This window comes from Oncorhynchus keta, chromosome 4 (assembly GCF_023373465.1).
Source record: "Oncorhynchus keta strain PuntledgeMale-10-30-2019 chromosome 4, Oket_V2, whole genome shotgun sequence".
Classification (NCBI taxonomy): Eukaryota; Metazoa; Chordata; class Actinopteri; order Salmoniformes; family Salmonidae; genus Oncorhynchus; species Oncorhynchus keta.
In genome coordinates, this window is record NC_068424.1 from 72,928,229 (window position 1) to 72,953,419 (window position 25,191).

At 44.4% G+C, this 25,191-nt stretch overlaps 1 pseudogene; it reads right to left on the bottom strand.

The window, feature by feature from the left end:
- The window catches only part of LOC118384003 (actin-binding LIM protein 3-like), a 151,388-nt pseudogene that overhangs the window by 107,985 nt on the left and 18,212 nt on the right, over nt 1-25,191 (bottom strand).

The following is a 25,191-nucleotide window of genomic DNA, read 5'->3' on the forward strand; positions in this document are numbered from 1 at the left end:
CAGGGTAGCCTAGTGGTTAGAGCATTGGACTAATAACCGAAAGGTTGCAAGTTTGAATCCCCGAGCTGACAAGGTACAAATCTGTCGTTCTGCCCCTGAACAGGCAGTTAACCCACTGTTCCTAGGCCATCATTGAAAATAAGAATTTGTTCTTAACTGACTTGCCTAGTAAAATAAATAAAATAATTTAAAAAATGTCCTTACCTGTGCAGGTGAAACACTTGACGTGGAAGTGTGTGTCCTGAACGCGTACCACCTCTCCCTTACACACCTCCCGACAACGCTGGCACCGGATAGGTCCAGAGCTCCGCTCACTGCCCAAAGAGCCCTGCTGATAGGCTGTAGAGAGAGAGAGCAAAGCTGACCTCATCCAATCATAGCAGTCAATATGTGTCTCCCAGATGGCTCCCTATACAGTTCACTACTATTGAACATGGCCCATAGGGCTCTGCTCTATGTGGGGAATAGGGAGCCATCTGGGATGCAACCAACAATACAAACCAGTCAGCATATATAATCTGTACTATACTGCAGTCGGCAAGAGCTGTGTTCACAGACTGCCATTACATGCAGTAATATATATATATAGACTGTTAATGTATAGTGTACGTTGAGGAGAAGGATTTACATAATCATATCACTGTGTTCTGCTCACACTTGTTATGAAGCTGTCACCTCTACAAGCTCTCTCTCTCTCCCTCCACCTCCTCATCGACTCTCTCTACCTGTCTATCGTGCCCTGTATGCATATTGCTCACTCCCACATTCTATAATAGGTGATTGTTTCCTTCACAATACTGGCAACACAGTTGACCAATCTCAGTATTTCTGGCCAGGCACACCCTAATAGGGAGAGAACACAACACAGTTGACCAATCTCAGTATTTCTGGCCAGGCACACCCTAATAGGGAGAGAACACAACACAGTTGACCAATCTCAGTATTTCTGGCCAGGCACACCCTAATAGGGAGAGAACACAACACAGTTGACCAATCTCAGTATTTCTGGCCAGGCACACCCTAATAGGGAGAGAACACAACACACAACACAGTTGACCAATCTCAGTATTTCTGGCCAGGCACACCCTAATAGGGAGAGAACACAACACACAACACAGTTGACCAATCTCAGTATTTCTGGCCAGGCACACCCTAATAGGGAGAGAACACAACACACAACACAGTTGACCAATCTCAGTATTTCTGGCCAGGCACAACACAAAGGGGAAACTCTAACACTAAGACTAGTTTGTTGTATTAACACAGGATCAAGGGGGAACGGTGTATGTCTGCCACTATATTATATTACAATTAGGTCTGAGGAATCAAAAAAAAAACTCCACAGGTTTCCACAGACATGCCAATAACAAAGTGGGTACGAGACACGTGTGTGTGTGTGTGTGTGTGTGTGTGTGTGTGTGTGTGTGTGTGTGTGTGTGTGTGTGTGTGTGTGTGTGTGTGTGTGTGTGTGTGTGTGTGTGTGTGAGTATAGATTAACCCAGTTCTCTGTGTCACAGGGGAAGTAGTGTGTGCCAGGTAGAGTAATCCTCTAGGCTTCTGCCCTCTGGAGAGGAGAGGAGACGGGAGAGGAGGGGTGAGGGGAGAGAGAAGAGGAGAGGAGATGGGGGAGGAGATGGGAGAGGAGGGGTGAGGGGAGAGAAGAGGGTTGAGGAGAGGGGTGAGGGGAGAGAGAAGAGGAGAGGGGAGAGGAGGGGTGAGGGGAGAGAAGAGGGTTGAGGAGATGGGTGAGGGGTGAGAGAGAAGAGGAGAGGAGTCGGGAGAGTCGGGGTGAGGGGAGAGAAAAGAGGAGAGGAGGGGTGAGGGGTGAGAGAGAAGAGGAGAGGAGTCGGGAGAGGGGGTGAGGGGAAAGAGAAGAGACGGGAGAGTCGGGGTGAGGGGAGAGAAAAGAGGAGAAGAGGGGTGAGGGGTGAGAGAGAAGAGGAGAGGAGGGGTGAGGGGAGAGAAAAGAGGAGAGTCGGGGTGAGGGGAGAGAAAAGAGGAGAGTCGGGGTGAGGGGAGAGAAAAGAGGAGAGGAGAGGAGAGGAGGGGTGAGGGGTGAGAGAGAAGAGGAGAGGATGGGTGAGGGGAGAGAAAAGAGGAGAGGAGAGGAGAGGAGGGGTGAGGGGTGAGAGAGAAGAGGATAGGAGGGGTGAGGGGAGAGAAAAGAGGAGAGGAGAGGAGGGGTGAGGGGTGAGAGAGAAGAGGAGAGGACCCTATGGGACTCCTGGTTGTGATTCTGCTGCTATTTCTGCGCGGACCTCAACACCTGCTGAGAGCTCACACCACAAGGGATTGTGGGACATTGGAGGTGACAGGTCCCTCGTACTCTCTCTCTCTACTCTCTCTCTCCCCACTGAGATAAAGAGAACAGAAGAGAGGGAGGGAGAGGAGAAGAGAGAGGGATGAAGAGAACAGAAGAGAGGGAGGGGGAGGAGGAGAAGAGAGGGATGAAGAGAACAGAAGAGAGGGATGAAGAGAAGAGCAGAGAGGGAGGAAGAGAACAGCAGAGAGGGGAGGGAGAGAACAGAAGAGAGGGATGAAGAGAACAGCAGAGAGGGAGGAGAGAGAACAGAAGAGAGGGAGGGGAGAGAGACAGCAGAAGAGGAAGAGGGGAGGGAACAGAAGAGAGGGATGAAGAGAACAGCAGAGAGGGAGGGAGAGAACAGAAGAGAGGGAGGGAGAGGAGGAGAAGAGAGGGATGAAGAGAACAGAAGAGAGGGAGGGAGAGGAGGAGAAGAGAGGGATGAAGAGAACAGAAGAGAGGGAGGGAGAGAACAGAAGAGAGGGAGGGAGAGAACAGAAGAGAGGGAGGGAGAGGAGGAGAAGAGAGGGAGGAAGAGAACAGAAGAGAGGGAGGGAGAGGAGAAGAGAGAGGGATGAAGAGAACAGAAGAGAGGGAGGGAGAGGAGGAGAGAGAGGGATGAAGAGAACAGAAGAGAGGGAGGGAGAGGAGGAGAAGAGAGGGATGAAGAGAACAGAAGAGAGGGAGGGAGAGAACAGAAGAGAACAGGAGAGGGAGAGGAGGAGAGAAGAGAGGGATGAAGAGAACAGAAGAGAGGGAGGGATGAAGAGAACAGAAGAAGAGGGGATGAAGAGAACAGACGAGAGGGAGGGAGAGGAGGAGAAGAGAGGGATGAAGAGAACAGAAGAGAGGGAGGGAGAGGAGGAGAAGAGAGGGATGAAGAGAACAGAAGAGAGGGAGGGGAGGAGGAGAAGAGAGGGATGAAGAGAACAGAAGAGAGGGGGGAGGGGAGGAGAAGAGAGGGATGAAGAGAACAGAAGAGAGGGAGGGGGAGGAGGAGAAGAGAGGGATGAAGAGAACAGAAGAGGAGAGGGAGAGAGAACAGAAGAGAGAGAGGGATGAAGAGAACAGAAGAGAGGGATGAAGAGAACAGAAGAGAGGGATGAAGAGAACAGAAGAGAGGGAGGGAGAGGAGGAGAGAGGGATGAAGAGAACAGAAGAGAGGGAGGGAGAGAACAGAAGAGAGGGATGAAGAGAACAGAAGAGAGGGATGAAGAGAACAGAAGAGGGGGGGAGAGGAGAAGAGAGAGGGATGAAGAGAACAGAAGAGAGGGAGGGAGAGGAGAAGAGAGAGGGATGAAGAGAACAGAAGAGAGGGAGGGAGAGGAGAAGAGAGAGGGATGAAGAGAACAGAAGAGAGGGAGGGAGAGGAGAAGAGAGGGATGAAGAGAACAGAGAGGGAGAGGGAGGGAGAGGAGGAGAAGAGAGGGATGAAGAGAACAGAAGAGGGAGGGAGAGGAGAAGAGAGGGATGAAGAGAACAGAAGAGAGGGAGGGAGAGGAGAAGAGAGGGATGAAGAGAACAGAAGAGAGGGAGGGATGAAGAGAACAGAAGAGAGGGGGATGAAGAGGGAGGAGAGAGAACAGAAGAGAGGGATGAAGGAGAACAGAAGAGAGGGATGAAGAGAACAGAAGAGAGGGAGGGAGAGGAGAGAGAAAGAGGGATGAAGAGAACAGAAGAGGGGGGAGGGAGAGGAGAGAGAGAGGATGAAGAGAACAGAGGAGAGGAGGGAGAGGAGGAGAAGAGAGGGCTGAAGAGAACAGAAGAGAGGGATGAAGAGAGGGATGAACAGAAGAGAGGAGAGGAGAGGAGAAGAGAGAGGGATGAAGAGAACAGAGGAGAGGGAGGGAGAGGAGAAGAGAGAGGGATGAAGAGAACAGAAGAGAGGGAGGGAGAGGAGGAGAAGAGAGGGATGAAGAGAACAGAAGAGAGGGAGGGAGAGGAGGAGAAGAGAGGGATGAAGAGAACAGAAGAGAGGGGGAGGGATGAAGAGAACAGAAGAGAGGGATGAAGAGAACAGAAGAGAGGGATGAAGAGAACAGAAGAGAGGGATGAAGAGAACAGAAGAGAGGGATGAAGAGAACAGAAGAGAGGGATGAGAGAGAACAGAAGAGAGGGATGAAGAGAACAGAAGAGAGGGATGAAGAGAACAGAAGAGAGGGATGGAAGAGAACAGAATATAGAGAGGGGGATGAAGAGAACAGAAGAGAGAGGGATGAAGAGAACAGAAGAGAGGGATGAAGAGAACAGAAGAGAGGGAGGGGGAGGAGGAGAGAGAGGGATGAAGAGAACAGAAAATAGGGAGGGGAGGAGGAGAAGAAGAGAGGGATGAAGAGAACAGAAAATAGGGAGGGAGAGGAGGAGAAGAGAGGGATGAAGAGAACAGAAGAGAGGGAGGGAGAGGAGGAGAGAGAGGGATGAAGAGAACAGAAAATAGGGAGGGGGAGGAGGAGAGAGAGGGATGAAGAGAACAGAAGAGAGGGAGGGGGAGGAGGAGAGAGAGGGATGAAGAGAACAGAAGAGAGGGAGGGAGAGAACAGAAGAGAGGGAGGGGAGGGAGGAGAGAGAGGGATGAAGAGAACAGAAAATAGGGAGGGGGAGGAGGAGAATAGAGAGGGATGAAGAGAACAGAAGAGAGGGAGGGAGAGGAGGAGAAGAGAGGGATGAAGAGAACAGAAGAGAGGGAGGGGGAGGAGGAGAGAGAGGGATGAAGAGAACAGAAAATAGGGAGGGGGAGGAGGAGAATAGAGAGGGATGAAGAGAACAGAAGAGAGGAGGGAGAGGAGGAGAAGAGAGGGATGAAGAGAACAGAAGAGAGGGAGGGAGAGGAGGAGAGAGAGGGATGAAGAGAACAGAAAATAGGGAGGGGAGGAGGGGATGAAGAGAACAGAAGAGAGGGATGAAGAGAGACAGAAAATAACAGGGAGGGAGGGAGGAGAAGAGAGGGATGAAGAGAACAGAAGAGAGGGAGGGGGAGGAGGAGAGAGAGGGATGAAGAGAACAGAAGAGAGGGAGGGAGAGGAGGAGAGAGGGATGAAGAGAACAGAAGAGAGGCAGGGAGAGGAGAAGAGAGAGGGATGAAGAGGAGGAGAAGAGAGGGATGAAGAGAACAGAAGAGAGGCAGGGAGAGGAGGAGAGAAAGAGGGATGAAGAGAACAGAAGAGAGGGAGGGAGAGGAGGAGAGAGACTCACCTCAGCTAAATCCAAAGCATGTGGTTATTAGCTGTAGTAAGTCAGTGACCAGTAGTCTCTCAGCATAGTCTCTCTCTCTCTACCCCCTCTATCTTCCCCTCTCTCTCACCCCCCCTCTTTCTCCAGACCTTGGGGAGGGTCTCGAGCTTAATGACGATTTTGGAGGGTACTATGGTGTTGAATAATGAGTTGTAGTTGATGAACAGCATTCTTACGTAGGCATTCCTCTTGTCCAGATGGGTTAGGGCAGTGTGCAGTGTGATTGCGATTGCGTCGTCTGTGGACTTATTGGGGCGGTAAGCAAATTGGAGTGGGTCTAGGGTGTCAGGTAGGGTGGAGGTGATATGGTCCTTGACTGGTCTCTCAAAGCACTTCATGATGACGGAAGTGAGTGCTACGGGGCAATAGTCATTTAGCTCAGTTACCTTAGCTTTCTTGGGAACAGGAACAATGGTGACCCTCTTGAAGCATGTGGGAACAGCAGACTGGGATTGATTGAATATGTCCGTAAACACACCAGCCAGATGGTCTGGGCTTTCTCAGAGGACGCGGCTAGGTATAAGGTCTGGGCCGGCAGCCTTGCGAGGCTTAACATGTTCAAATGTTTTACTCACGTTGGCTGCAGTGAAGGAGAGCCCGCAAATTTTGGTAGCGGGCCATGTCGGTGGCACGGTATTGTCTTCAAAGCGAGCAAAGAAGTTGTTTAGTTTGTCTGGGAGCAAGACATCTTGGTCCGCGACAGGGCTGGTTTTCTTTGTGTAGTCGGTGATTGACTGTAGACCCTGCCACATACCTCTCATGTCTGAGCCGATGAATTGCGACTCTACTTTGTCTCTATGCTGACGCGCAGCTTGTTTGATTGCCTTGTGGAGGGAATAGCTACACTGTTTGTATTGAGTCATGTTTTCTGTCGCCTTGCCCTGATTGAAAGCCGTAGTTTGCGCTTTCAGTTTTGCGCGAATGCTGCCATCAATCCACGGTTTCTGGTTGGGGAAGGATTTAATAGCCGCTGTGGGTACAACATCACGGATGGACTTGCTAATAAACTCGCTCACCGAATTAGCGTATTCATCAATGTTGTTGTCCGACGCTATGTGGAACATATCCGACGCTATGTGGAATCCGATTGGTCGGACCAGCGTTGAATAGACCTGAGCACGGGCGTTTCCTGTTTTAGTTCCTGTCTATAGGCTGGGAGCAACAAAATGGAGTCGTGGTCAGATTTCCCGAAAGGAGGGCGGGGGAGGGCTTTGTATGTGTCGCAGAAGTTAGAATAACAATGATCCAGGATTTTGCCAGCACGGGTCGCGCATTCGATATGCTGATAAAATTTAGGGAGCCTTGTTTCCAGATTAGCCTTGTTAAAATCTCCAGCTACAATAAATTCAACCGCAGGATATGTGGTTTCTAGTTTACATAGAGTCCAATGAAGTTCTTTCAGGGCCGTCGATGTTTCTGCTTGGGGGGGAATATACACGACTGTGATTATAATCGAAGAGGTAGAGGTCTCTTGGTAGATAATTCAGCTCCGTCAATCACTCCTGAGTTCCATCAATCACTCCGGGGCTGCAGTCACCTATCCGGACCCGTTTTACTGCCTACGCGGAGCCCCACCGGGCCTTCACAACTGGACTGCCGACGTTATCTACCCGAAGGAGATCCGGCTGGCTCCTCCGTCGCGACGTTACCTGAATGCCCATCTGCGGCCTGCTAACCGTTAGCTGTCTTACCGGCTGCTATCTGAATAGACAATCGGACATTATTATTATTATTATGTTTTCTTCTTGGGCCTCTATAACTATATCTATTGTTTTTATTTTTGTTGTTGTTGTGTGATTTGGATTAATCCCCTCTACCACACGGAACCCCACTAATCTACTGACGGAACGCAAGAGGTGGCTAACAACAGACCTCCATCCTATGCTAGCTTGCTACCGATGGCCTGGCTAGCTGTCTAAATCGCCGTGACCCCCAACCGACCTCTCCACTCACTGGACCCTTTTGATCACTCGACTAAGCATGCCTCTCCTTAATGTCAATATGTCTTGTCCATTGCTGTTCTGGTTAGTGTTTATTGGCTTATTTCACTGTAGACCCTCTAGTCCTGCTCACTATACCTTATCCAACCTATTAGTTCCACCACCCAAACATGCAATGACATCTCCTGGTTTCAATGATGTTTCTAGAGACAATATCTCTCTCTTCATCACTCAATACCTAGGTTTACCTCCACAGTATTCCATCCTACCATACCTTTGTCTGTACATTATACCTTGATGCTATTTTATCGCCCCCAGAAACCTCCTTTTACTCTCTGTTCCAGACGTTCTAGACAACCAATTCTTATTGCTTTCAGCCGCACCCTTATTCTACTCCTCCTATGTTCCTCTGGCGATGTAGAGGTGAATCCAGGCCCTGCAGTGCCTAGCTCCACTCCTATTCCCCAGGCGCTCTCTTTTGATGACTTCTGTAACCGTAATGGCCTTGGTTTCATGCATGTTAACATTAGAAGCCTCCTTTGTTCTATTCACTGCTTTAGCACACTCTGCCAACCCGGATGTTCTAGCTGTGTCTGAATCCTGGCTTAGGAAGACCACCAAAAATTCAGAAATTTTAATTCCAAACTACAACATTGTCAGACAAGATAGAATTGCCAAAGGGGGCGGTGTTGCAATCTACTGCAAAGATAGCCTGCAGAGTTCTGTCCTACTATCCAGGTCTGTAACCAAACAATTTGAACTTCTACTTTTAAAAATCCACCTCTCTAAAAACAAGTCTCTCACCGTTGCAGCCTGCTATAGACCACCCTCTGCCCCCAGCTGTGCTCTGGACACCATATGTGAACTGATTGCCCCCCATCTATCTTCAGAGCTCGTGCTGCTAGGCGACCTAAACTGGAAAATGCTTAACACCCCAGCCATCCTACAATCTAAACTTGATGCCCTCAATCTCACACAAATTATCAATGAACCTACCAGGTACCTCCCCAAAGTCTTAAAAACGGGCACCCTCATAGATATCATCCTAACCAACTTCCACTATAAATACACCTCTGCTGTCTTCAACCAAGATCTCAGCGATCACTGCCTCATTGCCTGCATCCGTAATGGGTCAGCGGTCAAACGACCTCCACTCATCACTGTAAAACGCTCCCTGAAACACTTCAGCGAGCAGGCCTTTCTAATCGACCTGGCCGGTGTATCCTTGAAGGATATGGATCTCATCCCGTCAGTAGAGGATGCCTGGATATTTTTTTTAAATGCCTTCCTAACCATCTTAAATAAACATGCACCATTCAAGAAATTTAGAACCAGGAACAGATATAGCCCTTGGTTCTCCCCAGACCTGACTGCCCTTAACCAACACAAAAACATCCTATGGCGTTCTGCATTAGCATCGAACAGCCCCCGTGATATGCAGCTGTTCAGGGAAGCTAGAAAACATTATGCACAGGCAGTTAGAAAAGCCAAGGCTAGCTTTTTCAAGCAGAAATTTGCTTCCTGCAACACTAACTCAAAAAAGTTCTGGGACACTGTAAAGTCCATGGAGAATAAGAACACCTCCTCCCAGCTGCCCACTGCACTGAAGATAGGAAACACTGTCACCACTGATAAATCCACCATAATTGAGAATTTCAATAAGCATTTTTCTACGGCTGGCCATGCTTTCCACCTGGCTACTCCTACCCCGGTCAACAGCACTGCACCCCCAACAGCAACTCGCCCAAGCCTTCCCCATTTCTCCTTCTCCCAAATCCATGCAGCTGATGTTCTGAAAGAGCTGCAAAATCTGGAGCCCTACAAATCAGCCGGGCTAGACAATCTGGACCCTTTCTTTCTAAAATTATCTGCCGAAATTGTTGCCACCCCTATGACTAGCCTGTTCAACCTCTCTTTCGTGTCGTCTGAGATTCCCAAAGATTGGAAAGCAGCTGCGGTCATCCCCCTCTTCAAAGGGGGGGACACTCTTGACCCAAACTGCTACAGACCTATATCTATCCTACCATGCCTTTCTAAGGTCTTCGAAAGCCAAGTCAACAAACAGATTACCGACCATTTCGAATCTCACCATACCTTCTCTGCTATGCAATCTGGTTTCAGAGCTGGTCATGGGTGCACCTCAGCCAAGGTCCTAAACAATATCTTCGCCATCGATAAGAAACATTACTGTGCAGCCGTATTCATTGATCTGGCCAAGGCTTTCGACTCTGTCAATCACCACATCCTCATCGACAGACTCGACAGCCTTGGTTTCTCAAATGATTGCCTCGCCTGGTTCACCAACTACTTCTCTGATAGAGTTCAGTGTGTCAAATCGGAGGGTCTGCTGTTGGACCTCTGGCAGTCTCTATGGGGGTGCCACAGGGTTCAATTCTTGGACCGACTCTCTTCTCTGTATACATCAATGAGGTCGCTCTTGCTGCTGGTGAGTCTCTGATCCACCTCTACGCAGACGACACCATTCTGTATACTTCCGGCCCTTCTTTGGACACTGTGTTAACAACCCTCCAGGCAAGCTTCAATGCCATACAACTCTCCTTCCGTGGCCTCCAATTGCTCTTAAATACAAGTAAAACTAAATGCATGCTCTTCAACCGATCGCTACCTGCACCTACCCGCCTGTCCAACATCACTACTCTGGACAGCTCTGACTTAGAATACGTGGACAACTACAAATACTTAGGTGTCTGGTTAGACTGTAAACTCTCCTTCCAGACCTATATCAAACATCTCCAATCCAAAGTTAAATCTAGAATTGGCTTCCTATTTCGCAACAAAGCATCCTTCACTCATGCTGCCAAACATACCCTTGTAAAACTACCATCCTACCAATCCTCGACTATGGCGATGTCATTTACAAAATAGCCTCCAATACCCTACTCAACAAATTGGATGCAGTCTATCACAGTGCAATCCGTTTTGTCACCAAAGCCCCATATACTACCCACCATTGCGACCTGTACGCTCTCGTTGGCTGGCCCTCGCTTCATACTCGTCGCCAAACCCACTGGCTCCATGTCATCTACAAGACCCTGCTAGGTAAAGTCCCCCCTTATATCAGCTCGCTGGTCACCATAGCATCTCCCACCTGTAGCACACGCTCCAGCAGGTATATCTCTCTAGTCACCCCCAAAACCAATTCTTTCTTTGGCCGCCTCTCCTTCCCGTTCTCTGCTGCCAATGACTGGAACGAACTTCAAAAATCTCTGAAATTGGAAACACTTATCTCCCTCACTAGCTTTAAGCACCAACTGTCAGAGCAGCTCACAGATTACTGCACCTGTACATAGCCCACCTATAATTTAGCCCAATCAACTACCTCTTTCCCAACTGTATTTAATTTATTTATTTATTTTGTTCCTTTGCACCCCATTATTTTTATTTCTACTTTGCACATTCTTCCATTGCAAAACTACCATTCCAGTGTTTTACTTGCTATATTGTATTTACTTTGCCACCATGGCCTTTACCTCCCTTCTCACTTTTTTTTATTTTTTTTTTACCTTTATTTAAGAACAAATTCTTATTTTCAATGACGGACTAGGAACAGTGGGTTAACTGACTGTTCAGGGGCAGAACGACAGATTTGTACCTTGTCAGCTCGGGGATTTGAACTTGCAACCTTCTGGTTACTAGTCCAACCACTAGGCTACCCTGCCGCCCCACCCTGCTCACATTGTATATAGACTTGTTTATACTGTATTATTGACTGTATGTTTGTTTTCCTCCATGTGTAACTCTGTGTCGTTGTATCTGTCGAACTGCTTTGCTTTATCTTGGCCAGGTCGCAATTGTAAATGAGAACTTGTTCTCAACTTGCCTACCTGGTTAAATAAAGGTGAAATAAAAATAAATAAAAATATGTGAAGAATGCAACAAAGATGCAGAATCATCTGGCCAAGTGCATAAAGTTCCCTCAGCGCTCACAGCAAGCAACCTCTGTCAAAAGTCCCTCTACTTCTATTTGAGGTGAAAATGATGAATCAGATACCTTATCGATAGCACCAACTCATGGTCCTCCTGGAAGATTTTTGGACTCAATGGAGGAACGTAGTCTGATAAATGCTGATGAATGTCTTGCTCAAGCTGTGTATGCAACTGTTTCATCTCTGATGCTCAACAGGCAATGTGTATTGGAAGATATTTATGAATGTTCTTCGCCCAGCCAACCAGACATGCTTTATCTACTCATTTGCTGGATGCAGAGTTCAAGTGAATGTCAAGTGAAGGTCAAGCAAATCATAGATAAAGCAGACTGCATTGCAATCATCTCTGATGGGTGGTCGAATGTTCTTGGGCAAGGAATAATTAACTACATCTTCTCCACCCCTCAACCAGTGTTCTACAAGAGCACAGATACAAGGGACAACAGACACACCGGTCTCTACATTGCAGATGAGCTGAAGGTTGTTATCATGACCTTGGACCACAAAAGGTATTTGCACTGGTGACAGACAATGCTGCGAACATGAAGGCTGCTTGGTCTAAAGTGGGGGAATCTTACCCTCCCATCACACCCATTGGCTGTGCTGCTCATGCATTGAATCTGCTCCTCAAGGACATAATGGCACTGAAAACAATGGATACCCTCTACAAGAGAGCCAAGGAAATGGTTAGGTATGTGAACGGTCATCAAGTTGCAGCAGCAATCTACCTCACCAAGCAATGTGAGAAGAATAAGAGCACCACATTGGAACTGCCCAGAAACACCTGCTGGGGTGTTGTCATCATCATGTTTGAAAGAGTCTCTCCAAGAAATAGCCATATCACAGAATGCCAATATGGACAGCCCCATCAAGAGGATCCTCCTGGATGATGTATTTTGGGAGAGAGTGGTAAGCAGCCTAAAACTCCTGAAACCTATAGCAGTAGCCATTGCATGGATTGAGGGAGACAATGCCATCCTGTCTGATGTTCAGACTCTGCTTGCAGATGTAAGAGAATAAATCCGTACTGCCCTGCCCACTTCACTGTTGCTCCAAGCAGAGGAAACTGCAGTTCTGAAATACATCAAAAAGCGTGAAGACTTCTGCCTGAAGCCCATACACGCCGCAGCGTACATGTTGGACTGCTAGCAGGAGCACCCTGTCTGGTGCAGAGATCAACAAGGCCTTTGGTGTCATCAATACCATGTCTTGCCACCTTGGCCTGGATGAGGACAAGGTTCTTGGCAGTCTGGCGAAGTACACTTCCAAGTAAGGGCTTTGGGATGGAGATGCAATATGGCAGTCGTGCCAACATACTTCATCAGCCACCGGGTGGAAGGGACTTTGTGGATTTGAGGCTCTTTCCCCTGTTGCCTCCATCATCCTCCAAATCTGATCAACATCAACCATCTCAGAGTGCCACTGGTCCGTGTTTGGGAACATACACACACCAAAGCACGCAACAGGTTGACCAATACAAGGGTTGAAAAATTGGTGGCCATCCAGGCAAATTTGAGGCTTTTTGAGCCTGACCACGAGCCATCCTCAACAAAGTTGGAAAGTGACAGTAAAGATGAGGCCTCAGAGTCTGATGTTCAAGAGGTGGACATTGAGGACATCCAGGGAGAAGATATGGAAGCCTGAGAGGAAAACAACCAAAGCTTTAGTTTCTAGACTATAATTTTATAGATGTACGTTGAAAAGATTTTTGAGAGATGCAATGGAACATTGGGGATCTTTCAATATTCCCTTTCTTTTGTTGTTCAAGGAAATCATCCCATGTGGAGAGTCAGCCTATTTAATTCAAGTTCAATTCGTAACTACATTTTTTTAAATGTATTATTTTTGTTGGAAGAATTTTCAATTATGTCTACATAAAGGTGTATGTTTCTGTATCCATATGACAATGCAATGCAAAAAAACATTGACATTTAAATGGTAATAATATTAATTTGCATATATTTCAGTTAATTTCCAAATTTCCATTAATTCCCACGGAAAGTTTCCACTTCTGAATATTCCACAAAATGTGAAACCCTAGTGCTGTGACATCACGGACAGACCATGTCACTCTACGGCGAGAGAGGAGGGTAAGATTGTCTCTAGTAGATAGACCACATGATGATTCACACCAGCCCCCCCCCCCCCCTCAAGGACTCAGTGTGTCCATCAGTGTGTTCATCACAGGAGTGATAAGTCCTGTACTCAACTGGTCAGCCCTGATGGCCAGAAATACTTCTGTTTCTCAATCCTCAGTCCATGAACTGTTACCTGTCTCTGGGATGTTGGTAAGCCAACCTTCCCCCTCAGTTGGTTAAATGAGGACTGTTACCAGTCTCTGGGATGTTGGTAAACATCAGTTGGTTAACTGAGGACTGGTACCTGTCTCTGGGATGTTGGTAAACATCAGTTGGTTAACTGAGGACTGTTACCTGTCTCTGGGATGTTGGTAAACATCAGTTGGTTAACTGAGGACTGGTACCTGTAATCCTCTAGATATAATGACACGTCACCATGCTGCTGTAATCCTCTAGATATAATGACACATCACCATGCTGCTGTAATCCTCTAGATATAATGACACATCACCATGCTGCTGTAATCCTCTAGATATAATGACACGTCACCATGCTGCTGTAATCCTCTAGATATAATGACACATCACCATGCTGCTGTAATCCTCTAGATATAATGACACGTCACCATGCTGCTGTAATCATCTAGATATAATGACACATCACCATGCTGCTGTAATCCTCTAGATATAATGACACATCACCATGCTGCTGTAATCCTCTAGATATAATGACACATCACCATGCTGCTGTAATCCTCTAGATATAATGACACGTCACCATGCTGCTGTAATCATCTAGATATAATGACACATCACCATGCTGCTGTAATCCTCTAGATATAATGACACATCACCATGCTGCTGTAATCCTCTAGATATAATGACACATCACCATGCTGCTGTAATCATCTAGATATAATGACAACACCACACATCACCATGCTGCTGTAATCCTCTAGATATAATGACACATCACCATGCTGCTGTAATCCTCTAGATATAATGACACATCACCATGCTGCTGTAATCCTCTAGATATAATGACACATCACCATGCTGCTGTAATCCTCTAGATATAATGACACATCACCATGCTGCTGTAATCCTCTAGATATAATGACACATCACCATGCTGCTGTAATCATCTAGATATAATGACACACCATCACCATGCTGCTGTAATCCTCTAGATATAATGACACATCACCATGCTGCTGTAATCCTCTAGATATAATGACACGTCACCATGCTGCTGTAATCATCTAGATATAATGACAACACACACATCACCATGCTGCTGTAATCCTCTAGATATAATGACACATCACCATGCTGCTGTAATCCTCTAGATATAATGACACATCACCATGCTGCTGTAATCCTCTAGATATAATGACAACACACATCACCATGCTGCTGTAATCCTCTAGATATAATGACACATCACCATGCTGCTGTAATCCTCTAGATATAATGACAACACACATCACCATGCTGCTGTAATCCTCTAGATATAATGACACATCACCATGCTGCTGTAATCCTCTAGATATAATGACACGTCACCATGCTGCTGTAATCCTCTAGATATAATGACACGTCACCATGCTGCTGTAATCCTCTAGATATAATGACACATCACCATGCTGCTGTAATCCTCTAGATATAATGACACATCACCATGCTGCTGTAATCCTCTAGATATAATGACACATCACCATGCTGCTGTAATCCTCTAGATATAATGACACGTCACCATGCTGCTGTAATCCTCTAGATATAATGACACATCACCATGCTGCTGTAATCCTCTAGATATAATGACACGTCACCATGCTGCTGTAATCCTCTAGATATAATGACACATCACCATGCTGCTGTAATCCTCTAGATATAATGACACATCACCATGCTGCTGTAATCATCTAGATATAATGACAACACACAGGTCACCATGCTGCTGTAATCATCTAGATATAATGACACATCACCATGCTGCTGTAATCCTCTAGATATAATGACACGTCACCATGCTGCTGTAATCCTCTAGATATAATGACACATCACCATGCTGCTGTAATCCTCTAGATATAATGACACATCACCATGCTGCTGTAATCCTCTAGATATAATGACACATCACCATGCTGCTGTAATCCTCTAGATATAATGACACGTCACCATGCTGCTGTAATCCTCTAGATATAATGACACATCACCATGCTGCTGTAATCCTCTAGATATAATGACACATCACCATGCTGCTGTAATCCTCTAGATATAATGACACGTCACCATGCTGCTGTAATCCTCTAGATATAATGACACATCACCATGCTGCTGTAATCCTCTAGATATAATGACACATCACCATGCTGCTGTAATCCTCTAGATATAATGACACGTCACCATGCTGCTGTAATCCTCTAGATATAATGACAACACACACATCACCATGCTGCTGTAATCCTCTAGATATAATGACACGTCACCATGCTGCTGTAATCCTCTAGATATAATGACACGTCACCATGCTGCTGTAATCCTCTAGATATAATGACAACACACACATCACCATGCTGCTGTAATCCTCTAGATATAATGACACATCACCATGCTGCTGTAATCCTCTAGATATAATGACAACACACACATCACCATGCTGCTGTAATCCTCTAGATATAATGACAACACACACATCACCATGCTGCTGTAATCCTCTAGATATAATGACACGTCACCATGCTGCTGTAATCCTCTAGATATAATGACACATCACCATGCTGCTGTAATCCTCTAGATATAATGACACGTCACCATGCTGCTGTAATCCTCTAGATATAATGACACATCACCATGCTGCTGTAATCCTCTAGATATAATGACACATCACCATGCTGCTGTAATCCTCTAGATATAATGACACGTCACCATGCTGCTGTAATCCTCTAGATATAATGACACATCACCATGCTGCTGTAATCCTCTAGATATAATGACAACACACACATCACCATGCTGCTGTAATCCTCTAGATATAATGACACATCACCATGCTGCTGTAATCCTCTAGATATAATGACAACACACACATCACCATGCTGCTGTAATCCTCTAGATATAATGACACATAACCATGCTGCTGTAATCATCTAGATATAATGACACTGCTGCTGTAATCCTCTAGATATAATGACACGTCACCATGCTGCTGTAATCCTCTAGATATAATGACACATCACCATGCTGCTGTAATCCTCTAGATATAATGACACATCACCATGCTGCTGTAATCCTCTAGATATAATGACACATCACCATGCTGCTGTAATCCTCTAGATATAATGACACATCACCATGCTGCTGTAATCCTCTAGATATAATGACACATCACCATGCTGCTGTAATCCTCTAGATATAATGACACACACATCACCATGCTGCTGTAATCCTCTATATAATGACACTGCTGCTGTAATCCTCTAGATATAATGACACATCACCATGCTGCTGTAATCCTCTAGATATAATGACACATCACCATGCTGCTGTAATCCTCTAGATATAATGACACATCACCATGCTGCTGTAATCCAGATATAATGACTCACCATGCTGTAATCCTCTAGATATAATGACACATCACCATGCTGCTGTAATCCTCTAGATATAATGACACGTCACCATGCTGCTGTAATCCTCTAGATATAATGACACATCACCATGCTGCTGTAATCATCTAGATATAATGACACATCACCATGCTGCTGTAATCCTCTAGATATAATGACACATCACCATGCTGCTGTAATCCTCTAGATATAATGACACGTCACCATGCTGCTGTAATCCTCTAGATATAATGACACATCACCATGCTGCTGTAATCATCTAGATATAATGACACATCACCATGCTGCTGTAATCCTCTAGATATAATGACACATCACCATGCTGCTGTAATCATCTAGATATAATGACACATCACCATGCTGCTGTAATCCTCTAGATATAATGACACATCACCATGCTGCTGTAATCCTCTAGATATAATGACACGTCACCATGCTGCTGTAATGACACATCAGATATAATGACACGTCACCATGCTGCTGTAATCCTCTAGATATAATGACACATCACCATGCTGCTGTAATCCTCTAGATATAATGACACATCACCATGCTGCTGTAATCATCTAGATATAATGACACGTCACCATGCTGCTGTAATCCTCTAGATATAATGACACATCACCATGCTGCTGTAATCCTCTAGATATAATGACACGTCACCATGCTGCTGTAATCCTCTAGATATAATGACACATCACCATGCTGCTGTAATCCTCTAGATATAATGACAACATACACGTCACCATGCTGCTGTAATCCTCTAGATATAATGACACATCACCATGCTGCTGTAATCCTCTAGATATAATGACACGTCACCATGCTGCTGTAATCCTCTAGATATAATGACACGTCACCATGCTGCTGTAATCCTCTAGATATAATGACACATCACCATGCTGCTGTAATCCTCTAGATATAATGACACCTCACCATGCTGCTGTAATCCTCTAGATATAATGACACCTCACCATGCTGCTGTAATCCTCTAGATATAATGACACATCACCATGCTGCTGTAATCCTCTAGATATAATGACACATCACCATGCTGCTGTAATCCTCTAGATATAATGACACCTCACCATGCTGCTGTAATCCTCTAGATATAATGACACATCACCATGCTGCTGTAATCCTCTAGATATAATGACACGTCACCATGCTGCTGTAATCCTCTAGATATAATGACACGTCACCATGCTGCTGTAATCCTCTAGATATAATGACACATCACCATGCTGCTGTAATCCTCTAGATATAATGACACATCACCATGCTGCTGTAATCCTCTAGATATAATGACACATCACCATGCTGCTGTAATCATCTAGATATAATGACACATCACCATGCTGCTGTAATCCTCTAGATATAATGACACATCACCATGCTGCTGTAATCCTCTAGATATAATGACACGTCACCATGCTGCTGTAATCCTCTAGATATAATGACACATCACCATGCTGCTGTAATCCTCTAGATATAATGACACATCACCATGCTGCTGTAATCCTCTAGATATAATGACACATCACCATGCTGCTGTAATCCTCTAGATATAATGACAACACACACATCACCATGCTGCTGTAATCCTCTAGATATAATGACACGTCACCATGCTGCTGTAATCCTCTAGATATAATGACACATCACCATGCTGCTGTAATCCTCTAGATATAATGACACGTCACCATGCTGCTGTAATCCTCTAGATATAATGACACATCACCATGCTGCTGTAATCCTCTAGATATAATGACACGTCACCATGCTGCTGTAATCCTCTAGATATAATGACAACACACACATCACCATGCTGCTGTAATCCTCTAGATATAATGACACGTCACCATGCTGCTGTAATCCTCTAGATATAATGACACATCACCATGCTGCTGTAATCCTCTAGATATAATGACACATCACCATGCTGCTGTAATCCTCTAGATATAATGACAACACACACATCACCATGCTGCTGTAATCCTCTAGATATAATGACACATCACCATGCTGCTGTAATCCTCTAGATATAATGACAACACACACATCACCATGCTGCTGTAATCCTCTAGATATAATGACACTTCACCATGCTGCTGTAATCCTCTAGATATAATGACACGTCACCATGCTGCTGTAATCCTCTAGATATAATGACACGTCACCATGCTGCTGTAATCCTCTAGATATAATGACAACACACACATCACCATGCTGCTGTAATCCTCTAGATATAATGACAACACACACGTCACCATGCTGCTGTAATCCTCTAGATATAATGACACATCACCATGCTGCTGTAATCCTCTAGATATAATGACACGTCACCATGCTGCTGTAATCCTCTAGATATAATGACACGTCACCATGCTGCTGTAATCCTCTAGATATAATGACACCTCACCATGCTGCTGTAATCCTCTAGATATAATGACACATCACCATGCTGCTGTAATCCTCTAGATATAATGACACGTCACCATGCTGCTGTAATCCTCTAGATATAATGACACATCACCATGCTGCTGTAATCCTCTAGATATAATGACACATCACCATGCTGCTGTAATCCTCTAGATATAATGACACATCACCATGCTGCTGTAATCATCTAGATATAATGACACATCACCATGCTGCTGTAATCCTCTAGATATAATGACACGTCACCATGCTGCTGTAATCCTCTAGATATAATGACACATCACCATGCTGCTGTAATCCTCTAGATATAATGACACGTCACCATGCTGCTGTAATCCTCTAGATATAATGACACGTCACCATGCTGCTGTAATCATCTAGATATAATGACACATCACCATGCTGCTGTAATCATCTAGATATAATGACACATCACCATGCTGCTGTAATCCTCTAGATATAATGACACGTCACCATGCTGCTGTAATCCTCTAGATATAATGACAACACACACGTCACCATGCTGCTGTAATCCTCTAGATATAATGACACGTCACCATGCTGCTGTAATCCTCTAGATATAATGACACATCACCATGCTGCTGTAATCCTCTAGATATAATGACACATCACCATGCTGCTGTAATCCTCTAGATATAATGACACATCACCATGCTGCTGTAATCCTCTAGATATAATGACACGTCACCATGCTGCTGTAATCCTCTAGATATAATGACACGTCACCATGCTGCTGTAATCCTCTAGATATAATGACACATCACCATGCTGCTGTAATCCTCTAGATATAATGACACGTCACCATGCTGCTGTAATCCTCTAGATATAATGACACGTCACCATGCTGCTGTAATCCTCTAGATATAATGACACATCACCATGCTGCTGTAATCCTCTAGATATAATGACACGTCACCATGCTGCTGTAATCCTCTAGATATAATGACACATCACCATGCTGCTGTAATCCTCTAGATATAATGACACGTCACAATGCTGCTGTAATCCTCTAGATATAATGACAACACACACCATGCTGCTGTAATCCTCTAGATATAATGACACGTCACCATGCTGCTGTAATCCTCTAGATATAATGACACATCACCATGCTGCTGTAATCCTCTAGATATAATGACACATCACCATGCTGCTGTAATCCTCTAGATATAATGACACATCACCATGCTGCTGTAATCCTCTAGATATAATGACACATCACCATGCTGCTGTAATCCTCTAGATATAATGACACGTCACCATGCTGCTGTAATCCTCTAGATATAATGACACATCACCATGCTGCTGTAATCCTCTAGATATAATGACACGTCACCATGCTGCTGTAATCATCTAGATATAATGACACATCACCATGCTGCTGTAATCCTCTAGATATAATGACCCATCACCATGCTGCTGTAATCCTCTAGATATAATGACACATCACCATGCTGCTGTAATCCTCTAGATATAATGACACGTCACCATGCTGCTGTAATCCTCTAGATATAATGACACGTCACCATGCTGCTGTAATCCTCTAGATATAATGACACATCACCATGCTGCTGTAATCCTCTAGATATAATGACACATCACCATGCTGCTGTAATCCTCTAGATATAATGACACATCACCATGCTGCTGTAATCCTCTAGATATAATGACACATCACCATGCTGCTGTAATCCTCTAGATATAATGACACATCACCATGCTGCTGTAATCCTCTAGATATAATGACACATCACCATGCTGCTGTAATCCTCTAGATATAATGACACGTCACCATGCTGCTGTAATCCTCTAGATATAATGACACATCACCATGCTGCTGTAATCCTCTAGATATAATGACACGTCACCATGCTGCTGTAATCCTCTAGATATAATGACACATCACCATGCTGTTGTAATCCTCTAGATATAATGACACATCACCATGCTGCTGTAATCCTCTAGATATAATGACACATCACCATGCTGCTGTAATCCTCTAGATATAATGACACATCACCATGCTGCTGTAATCCTCTAGATATAATGACACATCACCATGCTGCTGTAATCCTCTAGATATAATGACACATCACCATGCTGCTGTAATCCTCTAGATATAATGACACGTCACCATGCTGCTGTAATCCTCTAGATATAATGACACATCACCATGCTGCTGTAATCCTCTAGATATAATGACACGTCACCATGCTGCTGTAATCCTCTAGATATAATGACACATCACCATGCTGCTGTAATCCTCTAGATATAATGACACGTCACCATGCTGCTGTAATCCTCTAGATATAATGACACATCACCATGCTGCTGTAATCCTCTAGATATAATGACACGTCACAATGCTGCTGTAATCCTCTAGATATAATGACACATCACCATGCTGCTGTAATCCTCTAGATATAATGACACGTCACCATGCTGCTGTAATCCTCTAGATATAATGACACGTCACCATGCTGCTGTAATCCTCTAGATATAATGACACATCACCATGCTGCTGTAATCCTCTAGATATAATGACACGTCACCATGCTGCTGTAATCCTCTAGATATAATGACACGTCACCATGCTGCTGTAATCCTCTAGATATAATGACACATCACCATGCTGCTGTAATCCTCTAGATATAATGACACGTCACCATGCTGCTGTAATCCTCTAGATATAATGACACGTCACCATGCTGCTGTAATCCTCTAGATATAATGACACGTCACCATGCTGCTGTAATCCTCTAGATATAATGACACATCACCATGCTGCTGTAATCCTCTAGATATAATGACACGTCACCATGCTGCTGTAATCCTCTAGATATAATGACACATCACCATGCTGCTGTAATCCTCTAGATATAATGACACATCACCATGCTGCTGTAATCCTCTAGATATAATGACACATCACCATGCTGCTGTAATCCTCTAGATATAATGACACGTCACCATGCTGCTGTAATCCTCTAGATATAATGACACGTCACCATGCTGCTGTAATCCTCTAGATATAATGACACATCACCATGCTGCTGTAATCCTCTAGATATAATGACACATCACCATGCTGCTGTAATCCTCTAGATATAATGACACATCACCATGCTGCTGTAATCCTCTAGATATAATGACACATCACCATGCTGCTGTAATCCTCTAGATATAATGACACATCACCATGCTGCTGTAATCCTCTAGATATAATGACACATCACCATGCTGCTGTAATCCTCTAGATATAATGACACATCACCATGCTGCTGTAATCCTCTAGATATAATGACACGTCACCATGCTGCTGTAATCCTCTAGATATAATGACACATCACCATGCTGCTGTAATCCTCTAGATATAATGACACGTCACCATGCTGCTGTAATCCTCTAGATATAATGACACATCACCATGCTGCTGTAATCCTCTAGATATAATGACACATCACCATGCTGCTGTAATCCTCTAGATATAATGACACATCACCATGCTGCTGTAATCCTCTAGATATAATGACACCTCACCATGCTGCTGTAATCCTCTAGATATAATGACACATCACCATGCCGCTGTAATCCTCTAGATATAATGACACATCACCATGCCGCTGTAATCCTCTAGATATAATGACACATCACCATGCTGCTGTAATCCTCTAGATATAATGACACGTCACCATGCTGCTGTAATCCTCTAGATATCATGACACATCACCATGCTGCTGTAATCCTCTAGATATAATGACACGTCACCATGCTGCTGTAATCCTCTAGATATAATGACACGTCACCATGCTGCTGTAATCCTCTAGATATAATGACACATCACCATGCTGCTGTAATCCTCTAGATATAATGACACATCACCATGCTGCTGTAATCCTCTAGATATAATGACACATCACCATGCTGCTGTAATCCTCTAGATATAATGACACATCACCATGCTGCTGTAATCCTCTAGATATAATGACACATCACCGTGCTGCTGTAATCCTCTAGATATAATGACACATCACCATGTTGCTGTAATCCTCTAGATATAATGACACGTCACCATGCTGCTGTAATCCTCTAGATATAATGACACATCACCATGCTGCTGTAATCCTCTAGATATAATGACACATCACCATGCTGCTGTAATCAACTAGATATAATGACACGTCACCATGCTGCTGTAATCCTCTAGATATAATGACACATCACCATGCTGCTGTAATCCTCTAGATATAATGACACCTCACCATGCTGCTGTAATCCTCTAGATATAATGACACGTCACCATGCTGCTGTAATCCTCTAGATATAATGACACGTCACCATGCTGCTGTAATCCTCTAGATATAATGACACATCACCATGCTGCTGTAATCCTCTAGATATAATGACACATCACCATGCTGCTGTAATCCTCTAGATATAATGACACATCACCATGCTGCTGTAATCCTCTAGATATAATGACACATCACCATGCTGCTGTAATCCTCTAGATATAATGACACATCACCATGCTGCTGTAATCCTCTAGATATAATGACACATCACCATGCTGCTGTAATCCTCTAGATATAATGACACGTCACCATGCTGCTGTAATCCTCTAGATATAATGACACATCACCATGCTGCTGTAATCCTCTAGATATAATGACACGTCACCATGCTGCTGTAATCCTCTAGATATAATGACACATCACCATGCTGCTGTAATCCTCTAGATATAATGACACATCACCATGCTGCTGTAATCCTCTAGATATAATGACACATCACCATGCCGCTGTAATCCTCTAGATATAATGACACATCACCATGCTGCTGTAATCCTCTAGATATAATGACACATCACCATGCTGCTGTAATCCTCTAGATATAATGACACGTCACCATGCTGCTGTAATCCTCTAGATATAATGACACATCACCATGCTGCTGTAATCCTCTAGATATAATGACACGTCACCATGCTGCTGTAATCCTCTAGATATAATGACACATCACCATGCTGCTGTAATCCTCTAGATATAATGACACGTCACCATGCTGCTGTAATCCTCTAGATATAATGACACATCACCATGCTGCTGTAATCCTCTAGATATAATGACACGTCACCATGCTGCTGTAATCCTCTAGATATAATGACACGTCACCATGCTGCTGTAATCCTCTAGATATAATGACACATCACCATGCTGCTGTAATCCTCTAGATATAATGACACATCACCATGCTGCTGTAATCCTCTAGATATAATGACACATCACCATGCTGCTGTAATCCTCTAGATATAATGACACATCACCGTGCTGCTGTAATCCTCTAGATATAATGACACATCACCATGTTGCTGTAATCCTCTAGATATAATGACACGTCACCATGCTGCTGTAATCCTCTAGATATAATGACACATCACCATGCTGCTGTAATCCTCTAGATATAATGACACATCACCATGCTGCTGTAATCAACTAGATATAATGACACATCACCATGCTGCTGTAATCATCTAGATATAATTACACATCACCATGCTGCTGTAATCCTCTAGATATAATGACACGTCACCATGCTG